At 44.3% G+C, this 21,596-nt stretch overlaps 1 protein-coding gene across 1 annotated transcript in view; it reads left to right on the forward strand.

The window, feature by feature from the left end:
• LOC126470915 (protein trachealess-like) overlaps window positions 1-21,596 on the forward strand; it is a 324,995-nt gene that overhangs the window by 195,736 nt on the left and 107,663 nt on the right. The window lies entirely within an intron of this gene.

Consider the following 21,596-nt stretch of genomic DNA (forward strand, 5'->3'; position numbering starts at 1 on the left):
TGCACACTGCACCCGTTGAGGGTGAAGAGATTCTCGATAGCGAAATGCGGATTCTTAGTCCCCCAAATGCGCCAATTTTGCTTATTGACGAACCCATCCAAATGAAAGTGGGTTTCGTCTCTAAACAAAACCATGCATTCGCGTACTAACTCGCATCACTCCCCGCTGCCAACCGTGCAGTTTGAACGTCCTAACGCAAACCGGTCAGAAGTTATGCCGATTTTATTTAATATAGTTCCATAATTGTCACCCTGTACCAACGTTCGTCGTGCCTTTGCACGGGTGGATAGTCTCCAGAAGTATAGGTTATTCCACTAGAAACTACAAGGCACGTCTGAAAAAATCGGTGAATGGTCTCAGAAAATAAAGGAAACAAGTGTTACAAACAAAATACGCCTACTGGCCTTCAGAGCAATCATCATTAGGTACAAAGGCTGTTGGAAACTATCAGTAGACTCTTCTTGTAGAATCGCTCGAAGCACCGTGGACATGCGTTGTCGGATACGCGCCTCATTACAGGAGATGGGAGCTGGCGCTACCAACACGATCTGGAGACCAAGAAACAGTTAGTGGCATGGTGTTCATAGTCTTTCGCACCTCCCAAAAAATTCGGCTGATAAAATCCAAGATTAAGACGATGATCCTCCCCATTTTCGACAGCAAGGGCTTGATCACTCATGAATTTATATCCGAGGGAGGCGGGGAAGACAATGTATACCATTCCGTTGACTGTCGATTGGTCTCCGGATCCTATTCGTAGCATCGGTCTCATCTCCTGTAATGATGCGAATATCCAACAACGTGTGGTCACATTGCTGCTAGTAATTCCAGAAGATTCGTTTGCTGGCAGTTTCCAGCAGCTTTAGAACCGATGTCAGAAGCGTGTTGTGCCTAATGGCGATTACTTTGAAAGCTACTAACCGTATTTGTAACCCTTGTTTCCCTTATTTTCAGAGACCATTCACCGAATTTTTCAGACGCATCTTGTGCGATTGCGGACTGTGTGCGAACTCTACCTCAGTAGTAGAGAAAAATATCCATAACCGTAATTCATTCATTATTAATAGGAGCTATCATTAGTCCGTACTTAATTCTGAATTCCACAGTGTTTTAATAGTCATGATCCTACTGGAGCTGATATGGCTTTGGCTTCTTCTACTTTCAGGAATTTCTCATGCAAGTAGTTACAGTGATGGACTGGGAGCGGGGGGGGGGGGGGGGGGGGGGGGGGGTTAGAGTTTCATGTAGAATCTGAGCTGTAGTAGATTCTCCACGCACATCACTACCATGTATGAAAGACAAGTAAACTGGCATAAATAAAATAATTGTTATCCATACTACTGTAGTTTGACACCCGTTCGGTCTCCCTCTGAGCCATACATGCTGCTAACCAGCTTATATACGGTTTATTGGAACATTCTCACTATATTCAAACTAGTACATGTGTAATCAGATCTCTAAAATTGCTTTCTATAACGTTAAAAACTTGAAATTTCAGTCTCTGCATAGTTCCTAACAATAGATTAAAAGTGAAGATAGGAACATGGACTTTTTTCGTGTACTTACGATATCAACATTATGGGAAGCACAGCATGGATCAAGTTACCCTTTTATGACTAGAGCGACATTCATGTGTTGTTTCAGTCTAATCACAAATTTTAGGAAAACCCGAGAATACAACCGTCGCAGGAAATTAATTTCTTTATTGTAACTACCATACTACCATAGCTCTGCAGGGAGTATAGGTTTTCGTGTTCGGGAAGATTATAATAAAAAAGACTAGAATTTCAAAATCAAGTGTACTGCGTGCCTCTATCTTTTTAAATAACTTCTAAAATTCATTTTAATCTACGTCCGCAAGATAGTTACTAGAAATTACATAATCACGTAGATAAATTCTTTTTGTTTGTCACTACGATCTTTGCTCTGGAATAAGCAATAATGATACATTATCCAGCGTAATAATTATCTTTGCACATGTACGTAAGTCATATTTCATAAAGATCACATATCAGATACTATTCTAAAATTATTAAAATGATAGCAACGCCCTTCAAGGATTGGCATTTGCTTAAGATATGATTTTTTTACCTGCAAATAGGTTTTCCAATGATACAGTTGATTCATGTCCTATTTCAGTTTGTTTATATGCGTCAACCACACTACAGGTTATGACGTATCGCTCTTCGACCAGCGTTCTAAGACAATGCTTTTGCTTCGTTAGAGTATTTATGTATAAAACAATCAGGCAAGGTTAGTCGGAAATCTGTAATATTGCCGTGAGACGTCTCTCCAGTTAAGTAAATACAACTTCATTTAACTTTTGCTCAGATTATAGAATCATTTACCATATACATAAGATGAAAAGAAATTGCCATTCCTCGAATTCATGGTTTATTAAACAGTGAATGGCTAGGTATCAGTCTTCTGAATTGTACCCAGCAGAAATATAATAGTTATAAGACTCACCACCAAAAATACCTAACTTAGTTTTATATCTCCTTTGTTGATTTTTGCCATTTAAATAGTAACATCGAGGAAACTGTTCTCAAATTATTCCAGTTTCAACATAAGTACTGTACGAGTAATACGCATGACTATGTAAAATAGTCACATCGGTTTTCTAAATCTTACTTTCATACAAGTGCATTGATTTACAGCTAGATTTGAGCTAACATTTGAAGTATATACATGTGAGTATATAGATGATGTAGTAAACTGAAATGAAGTAAATTTGTATTATCAAACTATCCTTGAAAGACACATGAAAATCTTCAACGTCATTAATATTCCACTCTTATCACATACTGAAACACTTCGAAATCCTGAATCAAATATTAGTCTGCACGTTATGTAGTCAGGTTACAAATACACACTGAAAAGGCTTTTCGTCAGTTTTTCTTTCGACGTCATTAAAAACTCTTATTATTTTGCTAAATTATCTGTAATTAAGAAAAATATTGAGCCTCGGATTCGGTTCTACCTTAAAAATTTCCATCTAATGGGACGACGTATTCTTCTCTGGGTTTATGTCAGTTAAATACCGTTCACCTTTTCAGCTTAGGTATCGACGTAAATGTAATTAGTGTTCCACATGTATTCTATACTCATTTGAAGGACGAGTATTTTAAAAGGCATATTCGAATAAACAGCGTTAACAACCCGCAACATATATCAACATTTGCTAAAGCAGTCGCGAGAACACTGTGTACGAGATACTGGCGCGTACCCAATCGTGATTTGAATGTGGCTAAATATGCGGGTAGTACGCGGAATTTTTCCGCTATGTGAGTAGTCGACCGGCGATTGCTCGCTGTTACCAAGAGAGTGTGGCTATAGCCCATGACCAGGAAAAAACATCGTGGGATAGAAATGATCGAAAGGAAGACTCTCCTGGTAGCCAAAGAACAAGAGTTCGGTCTTCGGAGCTACTGTAGTCTCTACGTTTCTACCGCAAAAAGTTATCTGAAAAAAACTACGAACAGTCTACAGACCAATGCACTACTTATCAACCAGGAATTCAGACCAGAGTTACCGCATACTTCCCTGTAGTTTACTAGCTCAAACCCTGTAAACATATCTACGATGTACGTTGTGTTTCGCGCTGTTACATGCAGAGTTCCAAGTCCACAGAGTCGGCTTTAATATAGTGGAGATCTCTGTACTGGGTGGCAGGCGACCTCAGGCTCGTCGCTGACAGTGCGTAAACTTGGTCCAGAGAGGAGACGAGAGCACGCATGTCTAGTCTACAATCTCCCCTCGAGCGCTCGGCCTGAATACAAAGTCGTTGCGGTTACGAAGGAGATGCGCGCACTCCTTGCGTATCTCCTTCACTCACAAATTCGGCTGACATCTTTTGAGTTGCTACCCCAACAAAGATGTTAATTTTTTTACACTGATGGAAAAAACAATCACAATACCTGTAAGGAGTTGTGCGACATAAACGAAAGTTGGTAGGCGTGTTTCTACATCTGAAAGCTAATGCCTAATTTCTTACCAGTCACATAAGGGTGGTCCTCGTAGCGCCCTCTGAGGATGCATATCAGGTTTGCTTTAAATACATGCTGTAACGATCATGAGCATAAGTTACCTCGGAGATTGGACGTGGTGAGTTGATGTTAGTCAAGAATCCCTTTAAGGCGACAAAGAGCTATAATCAACACCTCACTGAGCTTGAACGTGGTCGTGTAATAAGCCTACGAGAAGCTCGATGTTCTATCTGCGATATTGCAGAAAGACGTGACAGGAATGTAGCCACCATATATGACTGCTGGCAGCGGTGGTCACGAGAATGTATGGTCGCAAGAAGACCCAGCTCCGGATGGCCACAACAGGGAGGGAAGACCCTCGTCAACGGCGTATGACTCTGGCGCATCGTACTGCATCTGCAGCAGCAATTTGAGCAGTAGCTGGCACCACAGTGACAAAACAAACTGTAATAAATCGGTTACTTCAAGGACAGCTCCGAGCCAGACGTCCTGTAGCGAGTATTTCACTGACCCCAAACCACCGCTATTTGCGATTTCAGTGGTATCAAGCGCGAGCTCACTGAAGGGTAGGATGAGGTCTGTTATGTTTTCCGATGAAAGCTACTTCTGTCTTGGTGCCAGTGACTGCCGTGTGTTGGTCAGCACGAGGCCAGCTGAGAGCTTGCAAGCAACCTGCCTGCGTGCTAGACACGCTGTACCTATGGTCTGAGGTGCGATTTCGTATGACAGCAGGAGCACTCTCGTGCTTATCCCACGCACCCTCACTGCAAATTTTTGCGTCAGTCTGATGATTCGACCTGTTGTGCTGCCATTCATGAACAGTATCCCTCCGGCCGGGGTGGCCGAGCGGTTCTAGGCGCTTCAGTCTGGAACCGCACGACCGCTACGGTCGCAGGTTCGAATCCTGCCTCGGGCATGGATGTGTGTGATGTCCTTAGGTTAGTTAGGTTTAAGTAGTTCTAAGTTCTAGGGGACTGATGACTTCAGCTGTTAAGTCCCATAGTGCTCAGAGCCATTTGAACAGTATCCCAGGGGGTGTTTTCCAACAGGATAAAGCTCGCCCACATACCGCTGTTGTAACCCAACATGTTCTACAGAGTGTCGACATGTTGCCTTGGTGTATTCGATAACCATTTCTGTCTGCAATCGAGCACGTATGAGAGATCATCGAACGATAACTCCAGCGTCATCCACAAACATTAACCGACCTTGTACTGACCGACCATGTGCAACAGGCATTGAAGTCCATCCCACAAACTGACACCCAGCACTTATACAACACAACGCATGCACGTTTGCATTCAACATTCTGGCGGTTACACCGGTTACTAATGTACCAGCAATTGTTAATCTCGCGCTTACATTAACCTGTGATCTTGCAATGTTAATCACTTAAATATATTCCCAAAATTTCATTGCCCCAAATTAATTATTTTTATGTGTCGTGATATTTTTCCTTGAGTGTATTTCAGAATAGAGTTTATATGTCAGCTGCTAATATATTCTTACTACGCTTTTCCAGTTTCAGCAAATTAATTTGCCATCTTCAGAAGCTTAGTACTGGTTTAGCAGACTAATCAATTTGCTGAAACCAGTAAAGAGAAATAAAAATATATTTGCAACTGACGACTGAATTTTATTCTGAAATATATACTATAGTTGTTGAACATTACAGCCATAAATAAAATATTAAATTTATTACATTGGACCAACATATGTTCTGCAGTTTTTATCACTCACTTTAAACTCCGATTGATAGATACTCTGATGTGACGGTACGGTCGCGTGTTATCTGTTGTAGTCTTCCATTGAAAGCCTCTGAGAATAATAATATTTTCATCAACCTGTTATAAAAAATTATCTTTGTCCATGTATACACCATGTGGCTGAAGCAAGGCGAAAGAAACTAAGTTTCGGATTTAAAGGAAGACTGCGGGCGTTGCTCCTCGCTCGAGTGGAAAACTTAGGATGAGTAAGCGGTTCAAACTCAAAAACCAATCACCCCAAATGACATTTACAGATACAAATTAAAGGTAGAAACGTATGTGCATTATGCGGGGAATTGCAGATTATTAACTTCTTTCCGCCAGATATGACGTTCCATTCCTGTATTAACATTGAAGTAATTGTTTGAAATTTAGTATAAACCTATTAAAAGACGTTTCTTTCCACTGAGCTGCTCTCGTTTGGAGTTTCAGTGCAGTGCAATGCAGTGTTGTGATACACTAGTGGAGAACAGAAAACTTCACGGCATGAAGCAATGGTCCGACATTAAGTTCTCTTCACATAATGTGCAGGTGGTACATGGCGTATGATAATTACGGAGTCGTCAGACGAATTGCGTCGAACAATTTTAGTGTTTGTATAGCCCCAAATAGGTAAAACGCTGTGCTGCAACAGCGCATGGAGAAGATCGTAGAGGTGTCGAATAATAGATTAGGAGATTAGATCTTACACTACTTTCAGGTGTTGCCTCTAACGCATGCAGGACCAAACGGCTTTCCATAATGTCCCATTCATGCTTAATGATGGAATGCTGATCGTACTAACTAGAGAACTTTACGAACATCTGGCAGAGGGCTCTGACCAACGTGAGAAGAGTGCATTTCTATGGCGTTGTAGTAGGGACGTCAACAAAATGGGGGGGGGGGGGGGAGGGGGGTAGATGTTCTGAATATATCCCGCATTTTTAGCTTTCCTTCACCAAGCGACAGATACGTACGATCAGTGTATCTTAGGGCTCTCCGCACCATCATACACAGAGCTGGTCCTGTACGTCACTGCCTCACAGATCCCCGGTAGGCGCCGCACTACGATCATACCTGGTTTCAAGACAAAGTGCCCTCATTTCTGCCACTCACCACTCAAGTTGTCTTAAGCTACACCATCTCAGGCAGTCTGCACGGTAATGAGTTGAGGCACGAAACCTTGCGATGACACTTGGTCGTAGCCCATCATCTAGCTGTTTCTCATGGTCCTAGCTGGTTCGGAGTGATGAATAAGGCTATGCCTTGTGACACTCCCATAGAAGGGTTACAGTATGGCGAATGTCACGATCTTTACGTGTTTTTGGAAGATAGGATGTGCCGCGTTATTGCGCTTACAAAAAAAGATATTTGTACAGTGTTCACGTAGCGAGTCAAATGAGATCAGCAATTTCACGCTCGGTACGTCGTTCCTGGACCGTCCATAGAAGGCAGTGTGAGTCATTATCCCTGTCGCCATCTATTGGTGTTCCACGCAGCTATGCTGCTACCATGACCCTAGTGTCCAACATCACTACCTTCTCTGGCCTCAGCTCTTGACAAAGAATGGGCTGCCATTCCTAAATACGCATTCAGACACCTCAGTGAAAGCGTCCCCGGCAGATCTGAAGCCCTCATAAAGGCGAAGAATGGGCTCATCCCATATTCGTGTCCACTAATAGGTGTCCACATACTTTTGATCAGATATCGTACAGCATTCGCGTTGTGAGTCAGATCCAGTTGTCATGATATCAGTATTTTCATGCTCGGTACGTCATTCCAGCACCGCCCACAGAAGACACTGAATCATTATCCATATTACCATCTATCGGTGTTCAATGCAACTTCTTTGTTACCGTGTCCCCTCTTCACAGGTCTTCGTGTCTCATTTTCCACTAGTGCACTTGCTCTATGTCTTGAGCCTTACATTCTTGTCCTCGCCACGCGCGACTCGAGCAGTGTTTTTTGGAGGTGGTGGCTGTGGCAGGCGGCGGCGCTGGGCAGCGGCCGTGACCGTTAGCTGACGGTACCGCACCTCGCTTCCCACGCGCCCTCCCTCCTCGCTCCACGCCTCATTGTCATTCCAATTCAATCTACTACGGCTGCCACATTTTAAATTAGCCTAGCTTTTTAGTGCTAGAGAATTTTGCGAACACAAATCTCAACATCGATACGGTGGGAGTTGTGTTCCCGGATTGTCAGGCGACGTGACTTGATACGATTATGCAGGAACGGGGGAATCCTACAACAGCCTTTTCAATCACTCCACCATTGACGAAACATAAACGGGCAGTAGAGCTTCTTTTGTGACCGTGGTTTAACTCCCCGTGACGGCAGCACCATTATAGTCGAATTCGCCGAAATCTAGCTTTTTAAAGGAGGTATTCATACCTTTCTCCACTCGAGGCAATAAAGAGTAGTGGAACTCTGGCATTCCACCAGACTCGTCCACTCACGATCCCAGAAATGGAAGGAAATTTATTTACAGGATCTATCGTGCAAGGAGAGCGGACTAAAAACCTAAAACCAATAAGAAATTTCATCATTAAGATGAAAAGCCAAATGCAGAAGGTTGGGGCTGTTATTGCAGAGCCGGCCGCGTTGGTCTAGCGGTTCTAGGCGCTCAGTCCGGAGCCGCACGACTGCTACGGTCGCAGGTTCGAATCCTGCCTCGGGCATGGATGTGTGTGATGTCCTTAGGTTAGTTAGGTTTAAGTAGTTCTAAGTTCTAGGGGACTGATGACCACAGATGTTAAGTCCCATAGTGCTCAGAGCCATTTTTTTGTTATTGCTGATGGAGCAAAGGTAAACTATTTCCATTAATATATGCAATGCATGATATTTCAGTAAGAGGTTTACAAAGTAAACAATAGGTAAATATTCATTCAGGCACTTACGAAGTTAGTCAAACAATTCAAGTTTTTCATGAAATAATTATCTTATGACTACTATTTGCGACAGAGTATATGCACTAACGCAAGTCAGTCTTAGACCAGATTGGTACTAGTAAATCAAGTGTCACTTCGGCAATTGTATTGTATATCGATTTGTCGGTTAAAGTAGAGAAGCAAGTGAAAGTGGAAAACAGAGTACATTTAAAAGGAAGGTCCGCGTTGAGAAAAACTTGGGAGTTGAAATTCTGTGAACCTAATTAGCCGCTCTTTCTTCTGTCATGTCCAGCTGCCAGACACTCAAATCCCTCGCAAGGTAACTCTGGACTTAATAAGTCACTTTAAGGTGACTCTCCGGTTCACTGGAATGAATACATTAATTTTTGTCGAGTTCACCAGAGTGTAGGATGAAAAAATCCTCGAATATATTTGAATGCAGTTCCGCATCAACTATATTAGAAAATAAATAAGGACAGGCTTAGCGTCAGAGTGAGTTATTCTCATTTAAATATAACTTTCTTTATCAATGAATTCCCCCCCCCTTTTTTTTTTGTCCTCTTGGCGTTGATATTAAACGAGCATTTGCCACCACAGATTACTGTGGATTGAAATTTCATATCTCGTATTAGCTTCAAATTTGCACACATAGATATTGTTGAATGTCTTTATCTACACTGGTAAGCCAGTGTACCATGGAAATTTCAGGCTGTTTCAAATGACCGATATGAGCAGTTGTTAAAATATTGTACTCTTGCTGCGAACAAGGAGAAGTCAGTTTCTCGTACAGTCATCCCGATTTCTATTCGTTGCCTAAAGTTGTCATTCGAGCATGCGCAGTAATGAGACCCTGGACTCGCTTTCGGGAAAACGACGGTTCAGATCTCCGTTCTGTCATCGAGATTTAGGTATTCCGTGATTTACCTATATCGCTCAAGATGAATTCCAGGACGTTCCTTTGAAAGAAAACGGCCAATTTTCCCCCATCCTTTCCCAATCCGAGCTTCTGCTCCGTACCTAATGACCTCTCCATCGACTTCGACTGCACGTGAACCCTAGTTGTGTTTCCTTTCCTTCCTAATACGTTTCTGGTGAATGTGGGGTCTTAAAAGGCCACAGCAGATACCGTTCCCCATTCTTTTGTAAGGGAAACAGTCCTCTGTCTCTAATGAATTCAATGTGGACGTCTCCTGTAAAAGAAAGAAGGTGACAATTCAACGTTTCATCGACGTCGAGATCATTAGAGATGGGGCATTAACTCAGAAGGAGCTACCAATGCATTCATTTGTCGTGAGTTAGCCAAACCACGGAAATCTTTAAATCACTGTGACTGGACGGTAATTTTTAGACCTTTCTCCTCGGATTCACCCTATCATCTCCTCTCGAAAATTTTAAGTTTATTTCGACCAAATGTCGGTCTTTCGGAGCCATAAGCGTCAATTGAACGCATGATCCTTTTTGTATATCTTGATCTCAGTTCTGCCGTAAAGACGTGTGCATCTCAACTCATTTCGTAGCGAAAAAAGACCTCTTTTTCTCGTTTGTATCTTATCTTTTAAATGACTAGGTATTTAAGTTATTAGTTAGCACACTGGACTCGCAGTCGGGAGGACGACGGTTCAATCCCGTCTCCGGCCATCCTGATTTAGGTTTTCCGTGATTTCCCTAAATCGTTTCAGGCTAATACCGGGATGGTTCCTTTCAAAGGGCACGGCCGATTTCCTTCCCAATCCTTCCCTAACCCGAGCTTGCGCTCCGTCTCTAATGACCTCGTTGTCGACGGGACGTTAAACGCTAACTACCACCACCACCACCACCATTTAAGTTATTTTGAAAGCCCTTCGTAATAGTTGCAAAGTTGTGATGTCTTTAATGAAATATTCTGCACAATTCACGCATTGGAACACGGATCAGTCTAAAAGAAATGTGTAGTTAGTTGCTGGTGAATCTCCTGAGCTGTGTAATCGCGGTCCATGAACTATAAACGCTCAGATCTGTTAAGGATAAACACATACGGGGTACCTAAGGTTCCATGTACGTGTGGTATTGGAACTACAAAGAGATGCGTGAATACACGTCTGAAGGAACACGAAAGTATTTGTCTACTAGGAAAAATGGAATAATCGTCCGTAGCAGAGCATGCTCATCAGTCAGGAAACCGTGAAGTGAAGTTTTCCAGAATCAAAATTTTACCTCCAGTGACGAACTATTATCCGCGGCTGTACAGGGTATCCCAGGAGAAATGGTCAATATTCACGGATATGAGAAGAACGATCATTCGGAGCAAGGTACTCTAGTAAAGATGGGCTCTAAAATTTATACCTTAACAGCTATGCCCACGTTTTCATCTTTCTTATTGTGGAACAAATCTCTTCCACTGCAACCTCCTTGCTTTCCGTATTTTGAGAGGTGACAGTATGGACCAAAACAAGAACAAAACTTCCAATGAACATAGGCCCTAAGGAGCATACCTTAAAAGCTCTGAGCACTTGTTCATCTTCGCTACTGTAAACACATCTCATCTACAGAACAAGTGGGCATGGCTCTTAAGCTGACATTTTAAAGCCTATGTTTCTAGACTTTTTTGCTTGAATAATAGTTCGTGTCATATCCCTGAGTACTGACCAACCCTCCTGGAACACCCTTTATAGAAAATCCATCGAAATGTATGATCATGGGGACAATTTAAACATAAAGGAAGAAGCCATGAAACTGAACTATATATGGACAGTAACTGTACAGAATCAAGGTCGAGCGGTTCTAGGCGCTTCAGTCTGGAACAGCGCGATCGCTACGGTCGCAGGTTCGAATCCTGCCTCGGGCATGGATGTGTGTGATGTCTGTAGGTTAGTTAGGTTTAAGTAGTTCTAAGTTGTAGGGGACTGATGATCTCAGATGTTAAGTCCCATAGTGCTCAGAGCCATTTTTTTGTACAGAATCGATAGATATGCTTCACCTTCCACAGGCGACAATTCCGTAGTTAGGATTTGTCTCTGATAAGAATTATTTCTGCCTATAACGCCAATTTCTGCGGCATTTCTGTCACTCTCTGACGACTGAACCGTCAGTCTGCAAGACACAGTGGAGCCAAGAGCATCTCCGAAGATGTCCGACGCAGCTCTAGACGCAACGCTGTAACGAAAAAGTTTTTTGGACCACGACCATATAACCCGGAAGATTCACCAGAAACTGAGGAGACCTGTCGCGAAAGCCTTCAGTGTATGAAACGTGGAGTTGTCAGAAAAGCGAGGACGCGTTCGCAGTTAAAAATACTGGCGGTGGAAGCGGCGCGGATGCAAAACACCTCTGCTGGCACGCTGCCGCCGAATTCAGTGGCGTTCATTCAGGCGCCGCCCTGAAATACAGCGCGCCGGAGCCCAATTCCAGGTCACAAATTTTTCGGACAGAATGCCGAAGTGGGACACGGCAGTACAGGAAGCGCGTGGCGCGCCTGCCTAATGCCGGAGATCAACGCACGAGGCGCGGTCCCCCACCCTCGCGTCGTCACTCCTTCCTGGCCGCTCGGGGGTTGATGTCATTCACCTGGTGAATAATGTATGTCACGTATCGTAACCTTCTAAAGACTGTATTATTTATTTCATATTTATTATTTGAGTAATGCTGGATGCGCCGCGATGATACAGACTGTTGATAAAAGAAGGCTGGCTAGACAAAGAGCTGGCAGTCATTGGGATGCGGGCCGGGCCCGCGCCGGCGAGAGCGCCAGGAATTCCGAGTGAGCAGTGACCAGCGACCAGCAACCTGTGGGTGGGTGTTTATGGCGCAACCGGTCGCCCGCCGAATACAAACGACGCTTGTCACTTTGGCAATAAGATTACTTTCCTGATACTCGGATTTCCAAACGGCTACTCCGCCGTTCGCCTCATTGTTTTCGGCGCGGGTAACTTCCTCGGGCAGCGTACCTGGCGCCCCTTGGCGCCCTCCGTCGTCTTCCCATTGCGGAACCGTGCGAGGACTGACACGCAGGACTCGGGCCTCGGAGAAACAGCGGCGTTATCTCTGTGTGAAACATTTCTCTCACTGGCTGAACAGGAAGGATCGTCCACTTTTTACTTTCATGAACGGCTTCTCTTGTAACACGCTCAGGCGAAGAGTGTATGTGGAAGGACAACGGTGCATTTTCGGACTAATCGAGGTGCAGGATGCACAGAGCGTATCTACTCCATTCTGTTTCATTTTTCCGGGGAAAGGAAATATGTAAAATGATCTTATGTATTAATTGTAAACGTATTTTATATGGGAAATCGAGCCAATTTTGAAACTCTTTTGGTAGACAGAATACATCGCTTTATGCTGTTCAGAGAGCCAGAAACAATTTAGAGTGTGCTCTTGGTAACTGTGGTAGGAGTACTACTGTTAGTATTGTGTATTAGTGAATTACTTAACACTCTTAGTTGCAACATTGGACTTTTTGCAAAAAATGGCTCTGAGCACTATGGGACTTAACATCTGAGGTCATCAGTCCCCTAGAACTTAGAACTACTTAAACTTAACTAACCTAAGGACATCACACACATCCATGCCCGAGGCAGAATTCGAACCTGCGACCGTAGCGGTCGCGCGCTTTCAGACTGTAGCGCATAGAACCGCTCGGCCACTCCGGCCGGCGGACTTTTTGCAGAATGCGCTGTTGTCTATAAGCAATTGTTAACAGACAAAAATTGTTGTCCAGTGTCTAGTATCATTGCAAAAATATCAGTCCTGTCCAAATAGCTACTAAAGAGAAACGTAATAGTGTACACTCCGCGAAATGTAAAAATGAAAGAGCCTATGCTTACACAATTTATGATCCTCAACTGAACTAATTCGCAGGAAGAAAGATTAGGGTTTAATGTCCAATAGACATCATTTAAATGATACAAATTCCTGGGGAAAGCAGTGCGTAGGTAAATTAAATGAAACAGTGTATAGCCAAACTGTAGGTTAAGCAAATTTCCATGTTCTCTACATCGTTTTTCATATCAGGAATACGACTTTGGAACAAACTTCTTCAAGAAATTAAATTCCTTCGAAACTTCAAAAGACAGTTAATACCACACCTTCTATTACGAGTGCAACAGCCATTTCTCTGCAGCTCACTCTCGTCAACCCCCCCCCCCCCCCCTCTCCATAACCACTTTTCCCTCTCTAACTTTAGCAGAGTTCTGTTCTTTCCTAATAGCCACTGTCACTATTATTTCAATCTTCCCCCCTTTCCTTATCCATTCCGTTCTGTAATATTACATATGTATACAGATTTGCTAAACTAATCTATAACATTCTTAATGCCCTTTCCTGCTATTACCATTACTGTTATTAGGGTCATTTATTATTATTATTATTATTATTATTATTATTATTATTATTATTAAGTATCGGTTATTATTATCATTATATTATTATTATTATTCCTGTGAATGTTCTTGTAATATCTTGAGTATGTGTTGTTCCTGGTCAGATGTAAGAGAGGACCTTAAGGTCAGCCTAAATAAGCAATAACTAAATAAATAACAATAAATATCAATTCAGCTTCAGGTTTAAAGATACTATTGCAATATTACAATTTTAGAGAAATTTAGGTTCGAATTCTGAATTCATAAAGGTGTAGCAGATAGAGTCAGAGTCAAAAGCCAAGGTAATGTACCGTACGTGTCACAGGGCACCGATGCGAGCACAAGCAGTCCAACTCGGGCATAGGGATCGGAGCGTTGTCAACAACAGCTTGTATTGTATTGTATTGTATTGTGTGTTAACCGGGGGCCTAGAAACAACGGACAGGCTCCGCCCCAGCCGCAGCCGCAGTGGTACACAACACCACGACGACTACCGCAGTCCACGTCACCCCTCCGCCGTCCCACACCGAACCACTCTTTCAGCGTTATCAACAACAGCTTACTACACATATACCCACACACAGCTCTCTGGTATTTATCTGCAAATAACTACGCTGTAAAGTCTGCCGTGTTTCAAACAGCTCCATCACATTACTCGGTCAGGAAATGAAACGTAAAAAAGTTTGTAATTATCAATGAAATTCTCCAACAGCCGTGTAATTAAGATGTTATTTTATTTTATTTGGACGACAACCACTTTCAGAATTCCACTATGCTATCTTCAGGCCCCATATGCATCTCTGGAAATAAACGATAATGCCATACAGTGCCATATGTCCATGGATTTCGTGAATTCAAACAGTTTCACATGTGCTTCATTCGAAGACTTGGTAGCAACTGAGCACGCCTGTAGTCTACAGGTGTGCTTATATTGAGAGATGTATATGGGGCCTGAAGATGGCATAGTGGAATCCCGAAACTCGTTGTCGTCAAAATAAAATAAAAGAACATCTTAGTTACACGGCTGTTGGAGGATCTCACTGATATTGACAATTACTGAACCAGCTGATCTCCCCTGTCCAAGATCGACCAACAGAGAGTAAAAAAGTTTAGTTGCAGACCAGGGGGTGAGCACATCTGAGACGATAGCCGGTAAACCTCCGTGTGGGCTCCAATCTCATTAATTTTATTTTCATTGTAATTTTGTAAGATGTGCGTAGGAGGAAGCAATATATTTGCTGACTTTTCTAGGAACTACGTTCTCGGAACTTTAACAATAAACTGCACTTCGATGCAGAACGCCACTCTTGCAGCGTCTGCCACTGGGCCGGCCGCTGTGGCCGAGCGGTTCTAGGCGCTTCAGTCCGGAACCCTGCTGCTGCTACGGTCGCAGGTTCGAATCCTGCGTCGGGCATGCACGTGTGTGATGTCCTTAGCTTAGTTAGGTTTAAGTAGTTGTAAGTCTAGGGGACTGATGACCTCAGATGTGAAGTCCCATAGTGCTTAGAGCCAGAGCCGTCTGCCACTGGAGTTGCTTGATCATCTCCGTGATGCTTTCGTGCTCACTAAATGAACCTATTACGAAATGTATTTCTCTTCTTTTGACCGTCTCTATTTCCTTTATCAATCCTATATTTTACGGATCCCATACTGACAAGCAGCATACAAATATTGGTCGAACGAAGTGAAACGCCCCAGAGATGCAGCACTTAGTCGAAGTGTAGCAGCCCTACAAGATATTTGTTAGCAATCCCATGACTACAAGTAGAGATGGGTTGCATTTTTTGTTTTGCAGCTCCTTTAGCGGCATGTTACGGTACTATAGCGCGGGAATTTCAGTGTGTACAAAATTCAGTTACGCAACTACTTTTTCACGATGGTAATTAAAAGTTTATAACTATCCCTCGTAAGTCGCCATCCATAGCTCTGGCCGACGCATTTCAGCTGTGGCTTCGGCCAGTACACGCTGCAGCGGGCACCGGGGCCTTCCCGCGACGCCTGCGCGGCCGGAATGCGGGCAAGAAACGCCGCCTTATGGACCGGAACCGTGATCTGCGGCCTGCCTTACAAGAATTAGCGCCCGCGCCCACAGCGCCGGCACAAAATGTCGCACACACCGCTGCACACTCGCCTCTGCGGAATCGTGTAGCGGCGAGTCCCCGCCGAGTAAATGTAGTCTTTATGCATCAATTCGAACGATTTTTGTTAACCTTCCGAGTCGCGCGAACACCTGGTTCCAGTCCACGTCACAAAAAGAATACGCGAAGACTCCTCTGTTTCCGCCTACAGTTCCATCTGTGAACTTTTTGCTCGTAGCACCTAGCGAACACAACAATTGCTATATTCCTCATGCGGCCATGGTCTTAGAAAAGAAGTGCGCAGGCCACAGCCTATAAGAATCCCGTTATATACCAGGTGCCTAAATCGAATTACCAGACTAACGACGTTCCCAAGTTCAGATCAGAGTTGTATTCACCAAATGTACTTGGCGTGAAACGTCAATATGTAGCTGGACGAGAGCCCCCTACCATCTAAACCAGCTGTTGTTATCAGGTGACTTGCTCGCACATCGCAAGGTGTAAGGCCCCGTCACAGTACCAGATAGGTTTAGGCAACAGCTAAACATAAATACTTGCCAATATAGATTAGTAACAACTTACAATAAATTACGTGCCTCGGGCATGGATGTGTGTGCTGTCCTTAGGTTAGGTTTCAGTAGTTCTAAGTCTAGGGGACTGATGATCTCAGACGTTAGTGTTCACTTGGGAACTATTTGAGTGCTGTAAAACGAAGCATAACATAAATACAGGCACACAGTTAAATCCCGTGTTCCTTGATTTCCGGATGGCATTCGACACAATTCCGCACTGTCACCTAGTTAACAATATACGAGCGTATGGAATATCATATCATTGGATTCAAGAGCTTCCAGAAAACAGAACATGGCATGTCATTTTGAATGGAGAGAAATCTTCAGACGTAAGGCATTTTTGTGCGTGCCCCAGGGAAGTGTTATAGGACCATTACTTTTCACATTCTACATGAATTACCTAGAAGATAACGTCTGAAGTTCCATGAAGCTTTTCGAGGATAACGCTGCTGTATACAGAGAAGTCGCGACGCTCTAAAATTGTAGAGAAAGGCAGGAAGACCTGCAGAGAATCGACTCTTGGTGCAGGGAATGGCAACAGACCTTCAACATAACAAATGTTATTGCGGACACTTAAAGAGAGAGACTCTTTATTGCATGATTAAAGTATTGCAGAACAGTTCCTGGAGTGAGTTACTTCCATAATATACACTCCTGGAAATGGAAAAAAGAACACATTGACACCGGTGTGTCAGACCCACCATACTTGCTCCGGACACTGCGAGAGGGCTGTACAAGCAATGATCACACGCACGGCACAGCGGACACACCAGGAACCGCGGTGTTGGCCGTCGAATGGCGCTAGCTGCGCAGCATTTGTGCACCGCCGCCGTCAGTGTCAGCCAGTTTGCCGTGGCATACGGAGCTCCATCGCAGTCTTTAACACACGTGAACCGTATGTGCAGTTGACGGACTTTGAGCGAGGGCGTATAGTGGGCATGCGGGAGGCCGGGTGGACGTACCGCCGAATTGCTCAACACGTGGGGCGTGAGGTCTCCACAGTACATCGATGTTGTCGCCAGTGGTCGGCGGAAGGTGCACGTGCCCGTCGACCTGAGACCGGACCGCAGCGACGCACGGATGCACGTCAAGACCGTAGGATCCTACGCAGTGCCGTAGGGGACCGCACCGCCACTTCCCAGCAAATTAGGGACACTGTTGCTCCTGGGGTATCGGCGAGGACCATTCGCAACCGTCTCCATGAAGCTGGGCTACGGTCCCGCACACCGTTAGGCCGTCTTCCGCTCACGCCCCAACATCGTGCAGCCCGCCTCCAGTGGTGTCGCGACAGGCGTGAATGGAGGGACGAATGGAGACGTGTCGTCTTCAGCGATGAGAGTCGCTTCTGCCTTGGTGCCAATGATGGTCGTATGCGTGTTTGGCGCCGTGCAGGTGAGCGCCACAATCAGGACTGCATACGACCGAGGCACACAGGGCCAACACCCGGCATCATGGTGTGGGGAGCGATCTCCTACACTGGCCGTACACCACTGGTGATCGTCGAGGGGACACTGAATAGTGCACGGTACATCCAAACCGTCATCGAACCCATCGTTCTACCATTCCTAGACCGGCAAGGGAACTTGCTGTTCCAACAGGACAATGCACGTCCGCATGTATCCCGTGCCACCCAACGTGCTCTAGAAGGTGTAAGTCAACTACCCTGGCCAGCAAGATCTCCGGATCTGTCCCCCATTGAGCATGTTTGGGACTGGATGAAGCGTCGTCTCACGCGGTCTGCACGTCCAGCACGAACGCTGGTCCAACTGAGGCGCCAGGTGGAAATGACATGGCAAGCCGTTCCACGGGACTACATCCAGCATCTCTACGATCGTCTCCATGGTAGAATAGCAGCCTGCATTGCTGCGAAAGGTGGATATACACTGTACTAGTGCCGACATTGTGCATGCTCTGTTGCCTGTGTCTATGTGCCTGTGGTTCTGTCAGTGTGATCATGTGATGTATCTGACCCCAGGAATGTGTCAATAAAGTTTCCCCTTCCTGGGACAATGAATTCACGGTGTTCTTATTTCAATTTCCAGGAGTGTATCTAGCAGTATGCGTACGGAGCTGTTTGAAGTGGAACGACAACATAAAGTTAATCGCGAGTAAGGTAGATTCATTCGAAGAATCCCCAGGAAACGTAGTCTACCGAAAAAGGAAGTAGCTTACAAAATACTAATTAGCCAAAACTTGAATATTCTTTGTCAACATGGGATCCGTACCAGGTACGACTGATAAATGAAATAGAGGAGGTCATAAGAAGAGCAGCACGTTTCTTTCAGGTTCATTTAGCAAGCGCGAAGGCGTGACGGATATACTTAACCAACTCAAGCGGCAGACCCTGCAAGAGGGGCGTCCTGCATCATTCTGTGGTTTACTGTTAAAGTTCAGATAACGTATTTATTGTAAAAGTCAAAAAACATATTGCTTTCTACTACGTGTATATCGCGAAAGGACGATGAAGATGCAATTAGAGATATTCGAGCCCCCGCGGAGGCTTATCAGCAATCGTTCTTCCCCATAACCGTACGGGACTGGAACAGGAAAATGGAAAAGTGACACTTGTAAACGAAGTCCCTCCGCCACACATCGTAAGGTAGCTCGCGGAGTATAGACGTAGTTGTAGAATCCGTATTGTGTGCGCCGCGTACGGCGTCTGACCATAAATACACTATGTAATAAAAAGTATCCGGACACCTGCTGAAAATGACTTATAAGTTTCTGGCGCCCTCCATCGGTAATGCTGGAATTCAATATGGTTCTGGCCCACCCTTAACCTTTATGACAGCTTCCACTCTCTCAGGCATACGTTCAATCAGGTGCTGGAAGGTTTCTTGAGAAATGGCATCCCATTCTTTACGCAGTGCTGCACTGAGGAGAGGTATCGATGTCGGTCGGTGAGGCCTGGCACGAAGTCGGCGTTCCAAAACAGCCAAAAGGTGTTCTATATGATTCAGGTCAAGACTCTGTGCAGGCCAGTCCATTACAGGGATGTTATTGTCTTGTAATCACTCCGCCACAGGCCGTGCATTATGAACAGGTGCTCGTTCGTGTTGAAAGATGCAATCGCCATCCCCGAATTGCTCTTCAACAGTGGGAAGCAAGAATATGCTGAAAACATCAATGTAGACCTGTGCTGTGATCGTCCACGCAAAACAACAAGGGGTGCAAGCCCCCTCCATGAAAAACACGACCACACCGTAACACCACCGCCTCCGAATTTTACTGTTGTCACTACACACGCTGGCAGATTACGTTCACCGGGCATTCGCCATAGCCACACTCTGCCATTGGGTTGCCACGTTGAGTACCTTAATTCCTCACTCCACACAACGTTTCTCCACTGTTCAGTCGGCCAATGTTTACACTCCTTGCACCAAGCCAGGCGTAGTTTGCCATTTACCGGCGTGATGTGTGGCTTATGAGCAGTCGCTCGACCGTGAAATCCAAGTTTTTTCACATCCCGCCTAACTGTCATAGTACCTGCAGTGGCTCCTGATGCAGTTGGAAATTCGTGTGTGATGGTCTGGATAGATGTCTGCCTATTACACATTACGTTCCTCTTCTATGTCGGCGGCCTCTGTTAGTCAACAGACGAGGTCGACCTGTACACGTTTGTGCTGTACGTGTCACTTCACGTTTCCACTTCACTATCACATCGGGAACAGTGGACCTAGGAATGTTTAGGAGTGTGAAAATCAGAGGGTACTTTCGGTACCACTAACATTTCCATCTTTTCCTGTTTCGTTTGCAGAGTTGTAAAACTACCGTAGGCAACCGTCGAATATCGTAAGTAAGCGTTGACTGCGGTAGTTTTTTAGTACCTTTAGTACGTTAAGATCGAAACCGCATTATCTGTATGTTGGGTGTGTTGCATACCTATCGGGCGTTACCTTATTTCAATGGCTTTGTTTGTGTAAACGATCAGGTCTTACTAGATCCCCCTAGAAACCAGAAGCGATGGACTGTCTAGACTCTGACGGAGGATATGTAAAGGGCCACGTAAGCTACGGAACATTTTTGTTCTACATAGTTATCTTCCTGTCTGTTACTTAAATATAAACAGTATTCATAGCAAAATTGAAATTATCAATTTTAATTCAGGTTTCGTTCGAAAATTATTGATTTGTATCGTGAAGCAGAGCGATGTTGTAGTAAGAATAAAAAAATACGGTTTTATCTTATACCACTATGAAACGCAGTTTCATCAAAAAAGATAAAATTTAAAAAAAAAGCAAAACAAAAATATATGAAACATCGCTCCAGTACTTTATCGAGCTTGTGTAAAACAAGTCTCTGTTATTCACAAACAACGTTCGCATCAGTAATAACAGCAAACTCTTGCCTTTGATCATTATGGAGAACGTTCTATTGAGTACAAAATAACAACAATAATTACACAATTTTTTTTTATTTTTGTGCATGTAAACTGTACTTGCATCAAAAGAAATTGCTTTGTTAACATAAAAGCGCATAAGTTACATGAGCAGCTAACTTTTATCACTTATAAAATGTAATCTGTATTTTGTGAGGCTATGAAATACACAATGGACTTACGCTGAACGATGAGCGGTTCGAATTATGTGCAAAACAAACAAACAAACAAAACGAAGCGAAGTCGTGGCTCTCAGTTCCCCACAACACATTCATTTATTCTTATTTCCCTGCACCTACCAATGCTACCAATGCTACCAATACTATCAGTATTCACTGCGCCATTTATGTACTGTAGGTTACCAAACCTAGCGAAACGAAGTTTTGATAGAGCGCAATTCTATTCATTTGTGATCAGTACGTGGGAACAGGCTTTGCGTCTCACATTCGCCACTAGCGGGCATAGAGCGAAAGTTATAAAGGAGTACAGAAAGAGTCGGTGTGGTGAAAGGAAGCCCATAGCAGGCGAAGCGACAATTAGGGTGGTGCTGGCCGGCGATTCTGCCCCGGTCCGAGGCCCGGGGCGCTGGGTATCGCGGGGCTGATAACTCCGG

This window comes from Schistocerca serialis, chromosome 3 (genome assembly GCF_023864345.2).
Source record: "Schistocerca serialis cubense isolate TAMUIC-IGC-003099 chromosome 3, iqSchSeri2.2, whole genome shotgun sequence".
NCBI lineage: Eukaryota > Metazoa > Arthropoda > Insecta > Orthoptera > Acrididae > Schistocerca > Schistocerca serialis.